Source organism: Sciurus carolinensis, chromosome 3 (genome assembly GCF_902686445.1).
Source record: "Sciurus carolinensis chromosome 3, mSciCar1.2, whole genome shotgun sequence".
Classification (NCBI taxonomy): Eukaryota; Metazoa; Chordata; class Mammalia; order Rodentia; family Sciuridae; genus Sciurus; species Sciurus carolinensis.
This window is the reverse complement of record NC_062215.1, coordinates 126,972,943-126,991,647: the sequence shown is the minus strand read 5'-3', so window position 1 is coordinate 126,991,647 and position 18,705 is coordinate 126,972,943. Positions and strand designations below refer to the sequence as shown.

The following is an 18,705-nucleotide window of genomic DNA, read 5'->3' as shown; positions in this document are numbered from 1 at the left end:
CTTATGTTTTGTATTTCAATAGTGTCTGTAGTGATATTTCCTTTTTCATCCTGAATTTTAGTAATTTGAGTTTACTCTCTCCTTTGTTAGTGTGGCTAAGGGTTTATCAATTTTGTTTATTTTTCCAAAGAACCAACTTTTTATTTTGTCAATTTTTTCGATTATTTATTTTGTTTCAATTTCATTGATTTCAGCTCTGATTTTAACTATTTCCTGTCTTTTACTACTTTTGGTGTTGATCTATTCTTCTTTTTCTAGGACTTTGAGCTGTAATGTTAGGTTGTTTATTTGTTGACTTTTTCTTCTTTTATTGAATGTTCTCCATTGAATGAATTTTCCTCTTAGTACTGCTTTCATAGTGTCCCAGAGATTTTGATATGATGTGTCTTTGTTCTTGTTTACCTCTAATAATTTTTTTATTTCCTCCCTGATGTCTTCTTTTATCCATGCATAATTCAATAGTGTATTATTTAATCTCGAGGTGTTGGAGTAGTTTCTGTTTTTTATTTTGTCATTAATTTCTAATTTCATTCAATTATGATCTGCTAGAATACAAGGTAGTATCTCTATCTTTTTGTATTTGCTAAGAGTAACTTTGTGGTATAACATATGGTATATTTTAGAGAAGGATCCATGTGCTGCTGAAAAGAAAGTGTATTCGCTCATTGATGGATGGAATATTCTAAATATATTTGTTAAGTCTAAATTATCAATTGTGTTATTGAGATCTATGGTTTCTTTGTTCAATTTTTGTTTGGAAGATCTGTCCAGTGGGGAAAGAGGTATGTTAAAGTCACCTAGTATTATTGTGTTGTGGTCTATTTGGTTCCTGAACGTGAGAAGGATTTGTTTGACGTACATGGATGAGCCATTGTTTGGGGCACAGATATCTATGATTGTTATGTCTTGCAGATTTATGCTTCCCTTAAGCAGTATGAAACGTCCTTCTTTATCCCTTCTAACTAATTTTGACTTGAAGTCTGCTTTATCTGATATGAGGATGGATACCCCCGCTTTTTTACTAAGTCCATGTGCATGGTATGTTTTTTTTCCCATCCTTTCACCTTTAGTCTGTGGGTATCTTTTCCTGTGAGATGAGTCTCTTGAAGACAGCATATTGCTGGGTCTTTCTTTTTAATCCAATCTGTCAGTCTATGTCTTTTGCTTGATAAGTTCAGGCCATTAGCGTTCACGGTTATTATTAAGATATGATTTGCATTCCTGGTCATTTTGGCTTATTTTTGATTTTTAACATGACTTGGTTACTCCTTTATTTGGCTATTCCTTTAGGGTAGATCTTCCCGTTGCTGATTTACAACATTGTTTTTCATTTATTCCTCATGAAATGTTTTGCTGAGAATGTTCTGTAGTGCTGGCTTTCTATTTGTAAATTCTTTTAGCTTTTGTTTATCATGGAAGGATTTTATTTTGTCATGAAATCTGAAGGTAAGTTTTGCTGGGTATAAGATTCTTGGTTGGCATCCATTTTCTTTCAGAGCTTGAAAAATGCTGTTCCATGCCCTTCTAGCATTTAGAGTCTGGTTGAAAAATCTGCTGATATCTGTATTGGTTTCCCCCTGAGTGTAATTTGATTTTTTTTTCTCTCCCAGCCTTTAAAATTCTATCTTTATTTTATATGTTAGGTATTTTCATTATAATGTGCCTTGGTGTGGGTCTGTTGTAATTTTGTACATTTGGTGTTCTATAAGCCTCTTGTATTTGATTTTCCATTGCATTCTTCAGACTTGGGAAATTTTCTGATATTATATCATTGAATAGATTGTTCATTCCTTTGGTTTGCTTCTCTGTGCCTTCCTCAATTCCAATAATTCTTAAATTTGGTCTTTTCATGATATCCCATAGTTCTTGGAGATTCCGTTCATGATTTCTTACCATCTTCTCTGTTTGGTCAACTTTGTTCTCAAGCTTAAATATTTTGTCTTCAATGTCTGAGATTCTGTCTTCCAGGTGTTCTATCCTATTGGTTATGCCTTCTATGGAGTTTTTAATTTGGTTTATTGTTTCCTTCATTTCAAGAATTTCTGTTTGTCTTTTTTTTTTCAGAATCTCTATCTCTTTATTGAAATGATCCTTTGCTTCTTACATTTGCTCTTTTAACTGTTGATTGGTGCAATCATCCAAAGCCTGCATTTGCTCTCTTATCTCATTGTTTGCTTCTCTGATTATTTTAATTATGTACATTCTGATCTCCTTTTCAGACATTTCTTCTGCCGTGCTGTCATTGGGTTTTATTGATGTAGCATCTAGGTTTGTTTGGGACACTTTCTTCCCTTGTTTTCTCATATTGCTCATGTATTTTCCCCTCTAGGAGTGCAAATCTGAGGTAATACAGTTTCCTTACTATAGACTTATAGTGTCTCTGCAGTTTTCCAATAACTCACCTCCTAGTCTTCAGTAGCCTGATGTCTCAGAGGAACTTGATAATGCAGTGACCCAAAAAGGATGCTGCCCCTCTAGGGATGGTGGCCTCCAGCTGCGATGTAATCTCTGCTACTGGGCAGAAATGCCTCCATGTGTTGACAGATGGTCAACCGCAGCACCAGTACTAGACTGCAGGCCGGGGCCCAGCTGGGCTGGGCCTGGCTCTCTGGGCCTGCCTCCCCGGCACAGAAGTCATACCTGGCTACAATGTTATTTTGAAGCAAGATTTCAGTGCGAGAGAATAGAGACACAAATATAAAATCAAATATTAAAACTCCATAAAGTTAACAGGAAAATTCATATGAAGTCATATGAATTTTTTTCCTCTTTAAATGTATGCATCTCAGACTGGGGATACAGCTCAGTTGGTAGAGTGCTTGCCTCTACCAAGTACCAAGCCCTGGGTTCAATCCCCAGCACAGCAAAATAAATAAACGAGTGAATGAATGAATGAATGAATGAGTGAATAAATAAATAAATAAATAAATAAATGTATTTCTTATTCTACTCCCTGGAAACACTGACAACCCATGGGGACAAGCACCCCTAATGCCCAGCTGTGGTTTCTAAATTTTATTTCCTACTAAAAGGACTTCTTGGAACAGCGAGTATGAAATGCTAAGAGCAGCTTGAGGCAACCTACTGTATGAAAAAGCAGGGTCCCAAAGAAACTTAACAGAACAATGATACTGTGGAACCCTCTGTTTTGTGTTCTGGTACAGGATATACTAGTGAGCTCAGTATGTCAAAGTTCACTGTGATTCACATGATAGTTCCCTTTTCGATATGTATACACAGAAGTCAACTGAAGGGATTTCCAGAGAACAAAGATTTTATCTGCATATCAAAAGAAAAACCAAAAGAAACTCCAAACACTGCAATTAATTAAATTTAGAAAATATTAAAAATCCATAAATCTACAATGAATCATGAGAAACGAGAACTCACTTCTTTAAAAAAAACAAAAACAAAATCAAAGAAACATCATTTATTCCCTTTTGAAGAAACTGATGTACCAATTCTGAAATTGTCAATTATGAGGGAAATATTAAGCCCTTACTCTGCCTTTCCTGTTTGAACTATATTTCAGGGTAACCAAATGCTAACTGGTGAGGAAGCTCTTTATAAAAAAATCCCAGCTAATAAACATAGAAGAAATGCTAAAATGGGGTGTGGGAGGAAATCACCACTTTTATAATTCCAAATGAAATAATATATTCAGGTAACACTTATTAATTATCAATGTACAAAATCATTAGGTGAAAAAAAACCTGATCGGTTAACTTCACACTAGAGGGATCAGGATGTTACTCCCTGAAGTTGCTGTTTAACTACAGCATCACAAACAGCAGGGCAGGGAGACTATATGTACCTCCTGAGGAGACACCACATGCAGTACACAGCACAAAGGAAGCAGAACTCTTGCCAAAAAAGTTAAAGCTGAATCCAATCAAGTCTCAAGATCTAACTTCCAAGTCCTACTAAATCTGGAGGACAGAGAAAAAAGGTAACAACCATCAGCCAAATATAGCATGGTGAATATTCTACCTGGAAACATTCTATTGCCCAAGAAGTTTAGTTTCTTCAGCGAATGAATGACTTCAAAGAAGAGGCGGAATATTCTAGATAAGAGACTTGCAGACTCAATAAGCAAATTAAATGCATGTCTTTTTTTAGATCTTACATAAACCAACTGTAGAAAGGCAACCTTGAGAAAAATCCAGGATCATGGAATGAGTAGTAGATGATATTTAAAGGACTGTCATTCATATTTTTAGGCATAACATGACATAATTTTGTAGGAGAACGTATATACTAAAGAGATGTGTACTGAAGAATGTAGGGGTAGGCACATCATGATGTCCCCTTTCAGTAACCAGAATAAAAAGGGAAGGGGATGGATTAATCTTTCTGTGGGGGAGGCACTGGTTATTGAGCCCGGGGGTACTTTATGACTGAGCTACATCCCCAGTCCTTTTAATTCTTTCTATTTTGAAACAGAGTCTCAGTAAATTGTTTAGAGTCTTGCTAAGTTGCTGAGGCTAGCCTCGAACTTGGGATCTTCCTGCTGCAGACTCCCGAGTCACTGAGATTATAGGCATGTGCCACTGTACCTGGCTGGGGATATAGGAATTTTGTATAAGATCAAAATTTTTCAAGTTAAAGGTACTTTTTTTGAAAATAGAAATAAAGAAGGAAACCCCAAAACTCCTCCAAGAAACAAATCAAAACTTCCCTCTTTCTTACTATTTACACTATGATCTCTTGAGTTAACAGTGTACTACTTTTTTGTTTTCCACTTAATCACTTCTACAGTTCCACTTTTACTGGATGTGTATTTAATGTACAATTTACTTTTCAAAGCTGGCATAAATCTCAGATGTTTGATTAACTTATTTTTCTAAAACTTCACCTACCAGATTGAGGATGCCAACAGAGCTGGCCTAAGCCTTCACGCTGCGCAAACACGCTTGCCTCCTCCCTTGCTCCCACACTTTCAGCTGGGCTACAGGGAAATATTGAAGTCTCCTCACTCCTCTTCCCTGTACAGAAGCGCTGGATACATGGCCTGCTGGATACATGGCCTGCTGCTTCCCTCTTGGTCCCCTTAGCTCTTTAGAATGAGACACCTCTTGAGCAGAAGCGTCCCCCTTCTACCAGAGGAAAAGCCAAAGATGGGAAGAAAGAGGGCAGTAAAATGCTGTTAGCACCTCCACTTCACTACCTAAGGTCTCACTGAAACCAACCTTGAAAATCAGGATTGGGTCCTGTTCCCCGGTGTTGAAGACTGAAAGACTGCATCCCGAGAAATGCCTGAGGCAACAGCTAGCAGTTTATTTAAAGGATAGAACAGAGTGAGAGAAAGAGAGTCCTCCCAAGAGGAGGGGGTCCAGAACTGGTGCCCCAAGGAGTGGAGGTGTCCTGCTCCTTCTACAGATTTCAGATTTCCTTTCGTATCATGTACCCGTGTCCCCTCCTCCTATCCTGCCTGTGTGACCAAAAGGGAAGAATAGTGCCATCTAGGGGGTACCTTTCTCTATTTTTCCATATCTGCCCACGAAGACAGGAAGGAGTGCTCTTAAAAACTCCTTGTTGGGAGCCACAATTCCCTGGAGCCAGGTGATCTTGGCAGGTGGTGAGGAGGAGGGGGAAGTGTTCTGGAGGTATTAGCATTCCATTTCCTTTTGAACTAACCCCCATCTCCCCTCCCCATCATTCCTTATCCACACTGACTCCTCTTGCCCGATTTCAAGACTCTTGAAACAGACAAAGGCAGCTTTCTTACCTGGGTTTGGTATGTTTCCCCTTCTCCATTTTTTGTCTAGCCCTGTTATATTTGCTGACTGTTAGGTGATTTACCGAGTTAACCTTTTTTTAAAGCTACATTTAACCTTTTTTATACTGTAAATAATGTCTCCTAAGCCCTCCCTACATATTTCCCATTTTTTCAGTCCTGGTTATCATTTGCTTAGGGAATTAAGTGAAATGGAATGTGGAGTTGTTAACAAGAACTCCAGAATGGGAGATGAAAGGATTTTCTGAAAGCACTTGTTTTCTTTTTTGGTGGTAGTGGGTATTAAAACCAGGTGTGCTCTACCACTTAGCTACATCTCCAGTACTTTTTTATGTTTTATTTTGAGGCAGGGTCTTGTTAAGTTGCTGAGGCAGGCCTGAACTTTTGACACACTTGCCTCAGCCTCTCCAGTCACTGGATTACAGGCAAGTTCCACTGTTAACCATCTAGAAGTGCTGGGTTTGTTGTCTCTGTTCAGCAAAGAACTAAAGAACAGGACACAGAGATAGCAAGCAAGAAGTAGGTTTATTGCAAAAGCGACAGAGATACAGAGATAGACTTCTCTGAAGAGAAGGGGTCTCAGAACTGGGAATCAGGTGGGGGAGTTTTGGCCTGTTCTTTGGTCTCTGAAATTTCCTCCTTTTCTTATCTCCTCCCCTCTGTCCACACATCTGCTTTAGTTTTCTATTGGGTCCCAGGTTTAGGAGTATGAGTACAGAAGTGTCTGTCTGATTGGGTGCCCAGCTTGTGTCCATGAGCATTTTCATAAACCAGGAAGTTGACTTCATCAGAAGTCCTTATCCATGCTCCGTTGTTCTGGCCCTGCCCTGCATCTCCTTATTCACACCATCTTGCCCCTTCTACATCTATCTGCCTCACCATGATGCCCAGCTTGAAAGCATCTGAGTATACATGCATATAAACCCTAATTCCTGTGACAAAATAACAACAAACTTCATTAAGAAAATGAGATGTCAATCACCTGAGTTTGCCTTCTAAAATAAAAAAAAAAAAAAAGACTGATTTCTTTCTCACCTAGCCTAGTCACTCTTAAGCAAATGTGTGGAAGCAAATTTCCAAGTTCTTTATTTCCACAAACTTAAACTTGATAGTCAAAAGGACTCATGCACACTTCATTTTTACATGTGGTCTGACCTAAGATTCTATGAGATAGAGTAAAGTAAGCAGGCAGCAGCACACTAAGCAGCTCCCCCAAAGAAAATTCCAAGCCAGATAGCCTTCTTTGTTTGCTTCACCCTGAGACTTAAAATCTCTTAAAATTTAAGAAACAGGCAACTACTGGTGGGAATCTTCTGTAAACCTTACATTTTATTAAAATAATTTTGTTAAAAAAGGAACCACTCTTTTGGGAGTATATCAGTTTCCTTTATTTGAGTTTGGCTAATGCAGACAGAAAAGTGCTATGTCCACAAAGACTCTATGATCTGAAGTGCTTCCAGGGTTAAAGTACTTCATAACCATATTAAACTTTGGTTCAATATAAAATTAACAGGAACATGACTGAATGAATTTCCCTTCACAACAAGATATAATAAAAGAAGTCTCGTGATTAACTATAACTCACTGGGTTTGAAGGCCTGTCTGATTCTGGTGGCAATATTTCTCAATGCCAAAAGTTCTGCCCATGTAAAAGGTATAGCAGATTTCTTACTGAATCACTCTGGTGTCCAAAATGAGGGGCTGGAAAATGAACTCTAAATCCTACAGGTGTCATTCAAAAAAGAATTTAATTTAATGAATCAGTTCTCCTCCCTGGGACCAAAACAGTCAGATCAGGCAACAGAGCCCATAGGTCATGAAATTTCAGACTCAGATGACAACCTCAACATCTGGGAAAAAATTTTGGACTACATCATTATGCCAATCAGAACTCCTAACTAAGACCAATGACCATCTTACTTTGGAAATGTCTTCCTTTTTTCCTAAGCAAGCCTACAATTATCAGTTTACCCCAAAAAGCTACTATTTTCAAAGCTTACACATTACATATAAAATAATAAATGCTAAAATAGTGGCAGAGTATGAAGATACCAAAGTACTAGGTTAAGGTACATGGAAGTGACTTCATATAATGGAAGAAAAAGAACCGGCAGGGTTCTTAAACTCAAAAGCCTATGTGTAGTTGCCAGGCAGGCACCATAAATCTGTAAGATTAGTTTACAGATTTAGTAGGTAAATATTTAAGGAATGCTAAAGACTAGCAAACTGCAAACCAACTTACTAATTCTATAATCTTCTATCTTAGGGATCACTGACCGAAACAAAGTTCTGGGTAAGTGGAAGGGCTGATTCTACATTATGAGGACCAAAAATCACTGGGCCTAAGATGTCAAATGGCACATATGAAATGGCTCAGAAAATATTAAGTGCAAATATGAAAAATGACAAGAAGACCACAGTAAGTACTCCAATTACTTTACCAGTCATTTTAGTCATATGGGTAGAGAACACAATAGATTATCTGTTTACTCTAAAAAATTATAAAAATTGGATGCATTTAAAAATGTAAATATGTATGCGTATGTGGATTTGTTTGGAGTTTAAGTCTCCAAACTCCCATTATTCAAGAAGGGAAAGGTAGGGTCTTATTTTTTCATGATTCTAGACTGCAGATAGGAAATACAAAAATGTTAACAAATATTTTTGCATGTTTTTTTACTTTCTATTCTTAACAGAAAACTTTTTACTGAGGTGACTAAACATAACCAGAATTATAACACATTTCAGGATCTAACACACAAATAGAAGATGTAAAGGCAGAGCTTCCTGTGACTGGTGATGTCTCACTCAACTTTTACTATTATTAAGCACTGCCTAATCTCACCCTCCTTTTGAAAGGAGTTTGAAGTTCTGCCAACTCACCTTGTACCTTGGAGTCGGTCTTCTAGGTAGGTTGGCTGTAGTTGGTTTCACGGTCAATGCTGTTTTGCAGTGCTTTATCCTCAGATGCCTGTGGCTTTTCGTCTCGGACACAGTCTGTCGGCCTTGATATCTGGGTAAATTACAGGGTGGAGCCTTAATTTCCTTCTTTTGCTGTTTTCCCAGCAAGGGGCAGAACCTGAAAAAGAGAGATTACAGTCATACAGTATATCTCTGCAGAATTCTCACAAGCCTTTCAGAAAGACTGCCTATAGCCATTCAGAAAATTCCTCTCGATATAGCTTTCAGAGAGAAAGTGCATACTGGAAAGTGTCTCCACTTTTTATTTCCTTGGCTCAGTCTTAACATAATCTCACAGACCTACATCAGTAACATTCATAGTAACAATGTACCCAGAGTTTGGAGTAAGAAAACTTCCAATATGAGACAAAAAAATATTTTCTTTTTTTTTAAAAAATTTTTGGTGGTAGATGGACCTTCATTTTATTTATTTTTATGTGGTGCTGAGGATTGAACCCAGTGCCTCACACATGCAAGGCAAGCACTCTACCATTGAGCCACAACCACAGCCCCATGAAACAACCAATATTTTCTAAGAGAGGACAAAGTATATTTTCTGGAACCAAATTTTGTCCTTCAATCAAATGTAAATATCAGACAGGGTTTTTTTTGAAAATAAATATGAAGTGCTCTCATCACATGTATATAAATGTGCAGAAACTACTGCTCTGATCAAGACCCATTAATAGTTGCCAACTTAACTTTTAAGAGCAAAATTGTTGCACCAATTTGCATTCCCACCAGCAATGTACAAGTGTACTTTTCCCCCACATCCTTGCCAACATTTATTGTAGCTTGTATTCTTCATAATTGCCATTCTGATTGGAGTGAAATGAAATCTTAGAGTAGTTTTGATTTGCATTTCTCTAATTGCTAGAGATGTTGAACATTTTTTCATATATTTGTTGATTGATTATATAGCTTCTTCTGTGACGTTCCTGTTCAGTTCCTTAGCCTATTTATTGATTGGTTATTTTTTTTTTTGGTGTTAAGTTTTTGAGTTTTTTAAATATCCTAGAGATTAATGCTTTATCTGAGGTGCATGTGGTAATGATTTTCTCCCAAATTGTAGGCTCTCTCTTCACATTATTATTTTTTAAAAATATTTTTTAGTTGTCCGTAATCTTTTATTTTATTTATTTATTTATATGTGGTGCTGAGGATCGAACCCAGGGCCTTGCACATGCCAGGCAAGTGCTCTACCACTGTGAGCCACAATTCCAGCCCCTCTCTTCACAATATTGATTGTAGGGTTTTTTGTTTGTTTGTTTGTTTGTTTTTTCCGAGAAGAACATTATGGAAAGCAGTATGCAGATTCCTCAGAAAATCTGGAATGGAAACACCATTTGACTCACCTATCCAACTCCTTGGTTTATACTCAAAGGATTTAAAATAAGCATACTATAGTGATGTAGCCACATCAATGTTTATAGCAGCAGGTCAACTCAAAATAATAGCTAAACTTTGCAACCAACCTAGGTGTCCTACAACAGATGAATGGATAAAGAAAATGTGATTTGTATATACAATGGAATATTACTCAGTTTTAAAGAATGAAATTATGGCATTTTCTGGTAAATGGATGGAGTTGGAGAATATCATGCTAAGCGAAATAAGTCAAAACACCAAAGGCTGAATGTTTTCTCTGATATGTGGATGCTAATTCACAATGAGGGGTGGGGCACTAAGGAAGAATAGAGTTACTTTAGATTATGTAGAGGGGAGTGAAGGGAAGGGAAAGGGTATGGGGATAAAAGGTAGTAGAGTGAAACAGACATTACCTCATGTACATATATATATGACTGCATGACTGATGTGATCCTACAATATGTACAGTCAGAAAAATGAGAAATTATACTCCATTTATGTATGATTTATCAAAATGCATAAATGCATTCTGTCATGCATAATTAATTAGAACAAATTGAAAAACTAAATTAAAAAAAGAGCAAAACTGTTGCCAAACTTCTACAGCAATCACCTAGCAGAGACAACTAACTATACTATCAAAAGAATACAGTTGTCAACTTGACGTAATTTCTCAGAAAGCAAAGAAACGCTATGTTATGGGAAAATAAATATGTTCACTCTAGGGAAAAATAAAGATAAACCTGACAAGTAATCCACAGTAGAAGTTATACTAGTTACTCTGATTCTGTGATATGATACCTGTTTTCTCCTTCAAGCCACAAACCTCTCTGAAATGTCCATTTATTCACAAGATAGCTTTAAAAGTTATTCCCCAAGTTTGGTTTTTTCTAAGCCTATTCTTTTACTCTATTTTACTTTTCCTTTCTTTTTACTTATGGAGAAAGAATAAAAATGCACACGGAAATACTACCCGTCTCCCTACTTCTGAACCATTATGATTTACTCAAACAGCAAAAGATGTCCAGTCAGCATCCTATGCTGAGTGCTTCAAGTACCACCTTCCTGCAAAAAAGTATTCCTTCTAAATCCTTCTCCATCTTTTAAATGTTTTTTTTAAATTCTAATATGTTATAATACATTTCCATATATCTTATAGATCTAAATAAAATTTGTTGATTATGATGATGACATAGAATAAGTAAGGTTAGGGCCCATCAAGGTTATTTTTGTATGCTTGGAATTATATCTTTTTATTTTCTGCACACATAACTCAATCTATGCTCATTAATCTCAAGCATTTATAGACAGATGGAACACAAATGGTCAGCTATAGAAATTGCCCTAACCACTTTTTTCCTTGCTCTTTCCTATGATGGACTCTGCCAAGCTCTGGAAAAGATGAGGACACTGAAAAAGGAAGAGGAGAAGTATGGTTAGAGTCCCTGTCCTTTTGCCCACTCCTGCCCCCAGTCTTCTCCAACTGTCCATTCACTACAGTTTCTTCACCATCTGAAAAATGGCAAGTGGAAAGGCAAAGCGGGAAGGAGACTAGAGACTAGAGGATCATGGGGTAAGCTTAAGGATCCCTCTCCTTCCCTTCATCTCCCCAGAGGGGAGGGAGAAGGCACATCTCACATACAGGGTGTCTTCAGACCCCAGTTCAGGGGGCACTTTCCCACTTCCTTCTTTTCTTCCCCCATGGTCTTTTCAATACATCCTTCAGAATCCAGCTCAAAACCACAGTTCCTGACTCCTTCTCAACTAGGAAAGCACCTGCTTACTGTACCTTGAACTTTTGGTGAGCTCTACTTATGTGCTTATGCCTCGTATCTCCCCTACAGGATGTGTACACACTGCAAAACAGGGACCAGAACTTAGATCCCTACACACACGGTACGTGTGAGAGTTAAAATATGAAAATTTAATTTATATGTGCTCTGTAAGAAACTAATCTGTTATCATCTGTTTTGTTGTTAAGAGCACAAAAGTGAATACTGTCACACTGTGTATGTTGTGTCAAGGAGTTTGGGCTTGTTCTGAACTGATTAATATTCATGTGGACGTACTGTACACACAAGACAACCACCAACATGAAGTGCAGAGCCCTCTATAACCGCCCAGGGGACTGAGTACTCTGGGTTAAAAATTACTACCACACTATTATTAGTGGTTCAACTGTAACCAATACCTCTGATGGTCATTTAAATCAGAAATAGGAATATATCTTAATTCAGCTTCAAAAAATTGATTAGACAGGTTTATATAGTCACAATTTACATTCCAAATTTCCAGGTGACTAATATATTAATTTTTATTAAAACCAGGGAGTTTGCCAAGTGGCAATTCAATCTTATGTAAATTAAGAAACAACACGTGATCTTCTTTTACTCTGAACACAAACTGCATTCAGGGCAGAAGTCCAAAGGTGATAAGCTTATAAAATTGGAGCCTGATTGCTCCTCGTGACAACACACGTGGAAGATTAATTCTTAAAGCCCTGGTTAAGAAAAGCACTTAGAGAAATGAAGAGGTTGTTTCTTTTAAAAAATATAACCAACATCGATTCTTTCCTTCTCTCTGTTTTTTAATAGCATTATCAACACACACTGGTAAAAAGAATCATATTCTAATTTAAGGATACCCTCTACAGAGCAAAAAGGCTTCCAACATACTCCTCCTTAGACATAAATAAATCAAAAGTTGTAAAGGTTGGAAAGGTTGATTCGAACAAATCCTCCTACACCAACCAATCCTCCCGTAGGAGTCTCTGGAAACTCTCATTCAGCAGAGTTTGGTTATCTGGCATGGTTCCTTCTGAATGGCTCAGTCAGGAAGCAAATGATCCATTATCTTTGCAACAGAATGCTTCCTCTAAGCCCTGTGACTAATCCTCCCACAACCTGAATTTTGCTCAGTAGACACCATGTTCTTGTCTAGTGCATTCTCCACACACACTCCTCTCACTTCTTACTCAATTTCTCAGAGGCCTTGATATGTTCTATCAAAGACTAGACTGCGCTGAGGAGCTACTAAGTAAATGACTGCAATGCAAAACAGGATAAAGCAAGCTCCATCACTCTGTAAAATAATAAAGTGTCTTAAAATAGTAAAGACAGCCAGAATAGCCAGAAGAGTATTTATACAAAGTCAGGAATTTATATAGCAAAGTCCATTTCACAACAAAAAATAAGAGGTGAGGTGTTTCTGACTCTTTCCTAAAAATATGTGGCCCATGGCTTTATTTCAATGCTCACATCATTTTCATAGAGAAACTGATCTGAATTTAGGGTTAGATGTCCTACATTGCTTTTCCAGAAAACTGAAGCCCAAGATACAGTACAGGACCTTTCTTGGCTGTCTTATTGACTTTGTCTACTGTCACCACCTTTAAATTGGTGAAAAGATCATTGTATTGCTATTCTTCACCAGCAGCAGTGTTATGACAAGAAGCATGTTTTTTCTCTTCATACCTGTGATAGGTTTTCTCACACTAAGAGTTTCCACACTGTATATATTTTCCCTAGAAAATATATTTTAGTGTTGTCACCCAATAAATTTTATGAAAACAAGTTGTGCTAGGGTAACCTTTTGAAGATGAAAAATACAAACCTCGGTCATATTACCTAAAAACTGCTGTGAATTTTTTGAAATGTATCTGATCTCATTAGTGCTACTGTATTTCACAGAAGTTAAAATTCAAGAGCTGAAATAACATATCTGCCATATGTACACATCTGAGTTTTCATATCTGTCATTAAATACTGATCATTGACCACTCATTAGTAAGTCAATTGTATAGTTATCATATCATCAAAACCAGAGACTAAAGAGGATCTATAAACATAACAATCAATCAACAAAAGCAAAGTCCCCTCCCTTAGCCCACTGAGAGTTCAGTCAGAGATAAAAGGAAGAGACATGTGAATAATCCTTTTAAGTTATTTTAAGTTATAAAAGCAGAAAGTGTGTTTCAGATATTCATGGCATGGAAATAAGAATTCTAGCTTGGAATATGTGGGCTGGAAGGGAAGTAGATTAGAGGAAGTTGCTCAAAAGAGGAAGCATTGGAAAGATGAGTAAAGTCAGGCAGAAATGGTCAATCAGGGATGAATAAAGAACATTTGCTGGAAGTGGTGATGCATGCCTGTAATCCCAGCAGCTCGGGAGACTGAGACAGGATTGTGAGTTCAAAGCCAGCCTCAGCAAAAGGAGGTACTAAGCAACTCAGTGAGTGAGACTCTGTCTCTAAATAAACATACAATATAGGGCTAGGGATGTGGCTCAGTGGTTGAGTACCCCCGAGTTCAATTCCGGGTACCTACCCACCCCCCCAAAAAAAAGAGTATTTCAAACAGCGAGAAAGGTGTAAGAAAATCAAGAAATGGGAAAGTGTAGTCTGTAGGCCCAGTACTTAGAGTTTAAGGGAGAGAAAGAAGAGCGGAGTGGGGGAGGGTGGAACACTGTGGAAAGTCTTAAATGTGAGCTGTAAAGAACAGGAGCGAAGTCCAAAATGGTGAGTCACACAGTCATGCTTCAGGGACACAGATCCAGTGGCAGAACACCCTGGAGGAAGAGGCAAGAGAGAGCCTTGGGAGATCAATTAGCAGCCCAGAGCTACCTGGAAGAGTGGACATTAGCAGAGGGAAAGCAAAGAATTTGAGAGATGATTGAATCTATATGGGTTCATGGATATTTTGTCTTATCAAAACAGTCAGTGGAAAATAGGATACACTCATTTTTTCTGAAACATGATCCAGGTAAATTAAGATATAGTGATCCCTGGGTATCTGCTGGGAATTGGTTCCAGGATACCTACAGATACCTAAATCCGAAGATGCTCAAATCTCCGAAAAAATGGTGTAGTATTTGTATATAACCTATGCATATCTTCCTATATCTTTTAAATCATCTCTAGATGACTTATAATACCTAGTAAAATGCAAATGCCATATAAATAGTTGTTTTGCTATATTGTTTAGGGAACAAAGATGAGAAAAAGGTCTGTATAGGTTCAGTACAAAGTTTTCTGATGCTTTGCTGGTTGAATCCACAGATGTAGAACCTGAGGATAGTCACCATGCTCATAAACTTGGTATCATTTACTCAACACAAAATATAAGTTTCTCAGTCTGTTACATTTCTACACTCTAGACAATTTTCCAGATTTTTTTGTTTGCATCTAACTTAGTTCAAATTGATGTGTATTTCTGTGATGATGGGAAAGTGTTTTATTTCTCCAAATCTCAAAGGCTAAGCATAAAGGAGTAGGCACTATTAAACATTCAAAGATTGTTTTTTCACTAGAATTGAATCATTTTGTTAATCTTGACAGAAATTCACATGACTGATCACACAGGTAAAGGTTCTGATGATGGATTACTTAAAGGAATCTACAACTTCTGTTTTATATCCAAACATAAGTATTATAGAAACAGGTCACAGTTTTATTTTTCAGCTAAATGAAATTTATGAAATCCTAAGGATTTCATTAATTCTAAAGCACTGTAAACATGCTCAGGATATATCCTAATCTTCAAAAAGTAGTATACTCTGGAACACGTTAGTAACCTTTTTGTGTAAAGATTCAAATCAGCAAATATTTCAGGTTGTGTGGGCCACATAGTCTACTATTTGATGCAACTATTCAACTCCACTATTATAACAAGAAAACAGACAGAGATAATGTGCAAATGAAGAACAATGGCTGGATTACAGTAAAACTTTATTTACAAAATGTGGATGAACTGTAGTTTGCTGACCCCTGTCCACAAGAGAGCCCATCCAGGGCCACTTGGGGTGGTTTCAACATTCTTTCCTCCTCAATGTGCATAACCCCAGAAATTTAAAAAAAAAATGTGTTATTCTGGAAATATGGGCTCCAAAGAAAATTTTCATTGCTAGTGTAGTGACAATGGGCAAATAAAATAAAGAATGCTAAGGAAGCCTGGGTTCAGGACAAAAGAGAAAGTTTTGAGTTACTTGAAAAGAGAATGCAGAATCTGGTGACATCTTGGATCACAGCAAAGATGGTCTAACATATATTCTATATGGAAATATGAAAAATGTTAATCATGAAAGCAATTCAGGAACACTCCAACTAATGCCAAACATACTCATTAACTGAGAGGAAACTTTAGGGAAAGCTTATCCTATTACAAAAATATATTGAAGAAATGCATGAATCTTAACAGGAATATTTGTGTAAGAGAAAGTCAGGGACTCTGGAAATTTATGAAAGTCTCAGATCATATTTCCTTCATGAACTCTAATGATTATACTATATTTACTTGACATACCAGGGGAAAAGCAAGGAATACAATCATTAAAGCTTACTAATCTGTATTTAGATTTATAAAAGTTAAAACAAAAACTACCTTAACTCACTTCATCTGCTTAATGATACTATCACTAATTTATCACTGCAAGTGACTTACCAGCTCTGGTTACCTCGGCTTCCATCATGAAATTGTTTGAGAAGTCCATAAATTCCTGTATGTGAAGAATTTGGAATGACACAGGCATACAGGAAGGGTTCAAATGCTGTAAGGCTGCAGCTGCTCTTCAAAGTCTCTTTTCCCCAATTTAGATATTTGGTTTCCTCCTCTTTTGCCCTTTTCTTCTCTTTGAGGCTCCCCTGGGGCAGCCTTCTCTTCCTTGGAAGGTTTCAACCCCATTTGCTAGAGTCTGTTAAATCACCCTCTCCAGTGCTAACCTCTTCCAGATTGCATTTCCAACTGCCTACTGGCCATTTCCATTAAACTGTATCCTGTGTACCTGAAACTCAATGGGTCTAAAAATCCAATCCATTTCCATCCTTGTCCCCCTTCTCCTCTTTGTATTACTTAATTTATGACATCACTATCTACCCTTAAACCAAGCTAGAAATTGCAGTTACTCTTCTTTACGATTCCAATTTCTCTGCTCCCAATCATTCTCTCCTCCAGGAAATACTTTCCTTGTTATCAGAGACATCTTTCTTTCTTAAGTTAGCCTCTTCTTCAGTTATTCTCTAATGATTGGGAAAAGGGGTCTGGGGGATCTATAGGAGAGTTTCAGAGACCCTGGGAGCCCTCTGAAATTGGATACAAAATTCTGTGTTATAGTTTGAAAGTTTGTCCCTCCAAAACTCATGTTGAAATTTAATTGCCATTGTGATGGTACCAGGAAGTGGGACCTTAAGAACTCTCTCAGTCATGAGGGCTCTGCTCTCATGAATGAACTAATGCTGGCATTGCAGGTGTTAGCCCATTTCTCTCTCCCCCTGCCTGTCTGCCATATGATGCTTTCTGCCATGTTATGATGTAACAGTGAGGTCCTCATTAGATGCCAGCACCTTGATCTTGGACTTCCTTGCATCCAGAACTATAAGTCAAAACTCTCTTTTCATTATTAATTACCAAGTCTGCAGTATTCTGTAATAGCAGGACAATGCAGACTAAGACAATGCTCTGGAGGACAGTTGTTAACCTGCTTAGTAGAGTACAATCCACAATCTTAGTCACACTTCTATATCTGAAGCACACTGCCTGTTTCAGACACAGAGGACATCATAGTTTTCTCCAAACATCCCCATTGAATGCTATTTCGCTTCTCCAAGTTTTTGTGTGTGTCATTCCCTCTACCTTGAATATTCTTCTTGGTCCAGCATTCTTTTAGTCCTTGCTCAAATCTCAAATGTTTCCTCTGTGAGGTATTAACCAAGTTTTAAGACTAAGTATGAACAACGAAAATGATGCTAAATAGATTTCCTGGTGTCTTGTATATTGTACTGTCTGAAATTTCTTAAATTCAAAGTTTCGTATTATACAGATTAAATTAGTCATAAATATTTAGGCTCACATTTTTGTCTACTTAATTAAATCTGGGGTCATCTTTACTGGTGTCCCTGGATTTTAATACAATCAAGGGTAAAGACCCTGGAGCCTAATTGCCTAGGATAAAATTGATGCTTAGACAATTACCAGTAATGAGACCCTGGATAAGTTACAGAGCTTCTGAGTGCCTCATTTCACAACCTACCTGTCATGAATAGTAACAGAGGGTAATCGTATCTACCTGTTAGAATTATTCTGAGGATTGAATTGGTCAGTCCTCAGAAGTATGCACTTAAAACTATGTGTATGATCACTCTTATTATAGTTATTCATTGAAAGTGAAGACTAAAGGCTGTAAGAGATCATCACAGAGCAAATTAAACAACCTTGCCCACTAAGCCTCAAGCTTTAGTCACCTGAGTTCGTCAGCCAGAATTGTAACAAAGATGGCCCTTTTTAACAGTGATTCAAGCTGATCTGATAAGATTCCACTAATAGACTTCAATAGCTAAAAATATCAACCCAGAATATTCCCAAAGCACACCACAAACAACTCCTTGGAACAGAAAAAAGCCAGGGCTGTACTTTCCTGGGCAGTAAACCAATGGTTTCATTGCTTACAATATGCCCATTCTGAAAAGAAAACACTAAGTAGGAACCTGGGAAAAAAGAGAAAGAGCCTTAATGACTCAGCCTTCAGACAACCTGGTGTCTTATTTGCCAGAGAATGGAATGTTGGGCATTGATACCACCTACCTGGCCAAAACAAAAAGCTGTGAGATGCTAACATCAGGGAATCTAGGAAGAATCAAAATAAATGCA

The 18,705-nt window shown here is 37.4% G+C and overlaps 1 protein-coding gene across 10 annotated transcripts in view; it reads right to left on the bottom strand.

Annotated features, from left to right (window-relative positions):
* Positions 1 to 18,705, bottom strand: part of Osbpl6 (oxysterol binding protein like 6) — a 198,244-nt gene that overhangs the window by 109,000 nt on the left and 70,539 nt on the right. For all 10 annotated transcript variants that reach the window (XM_047545029.1, XM_047545030.1, XM_047545035.1 and 7 more), the window contains exon 2: positions 8,621 to 8,816. The gene's annotated coding sequence lies outside the window, so the exon portion shown is untranslated. The remainder of the gene's footprint in view (positions 1 to 8,620; positions 8,817 to 18,705) is intronic.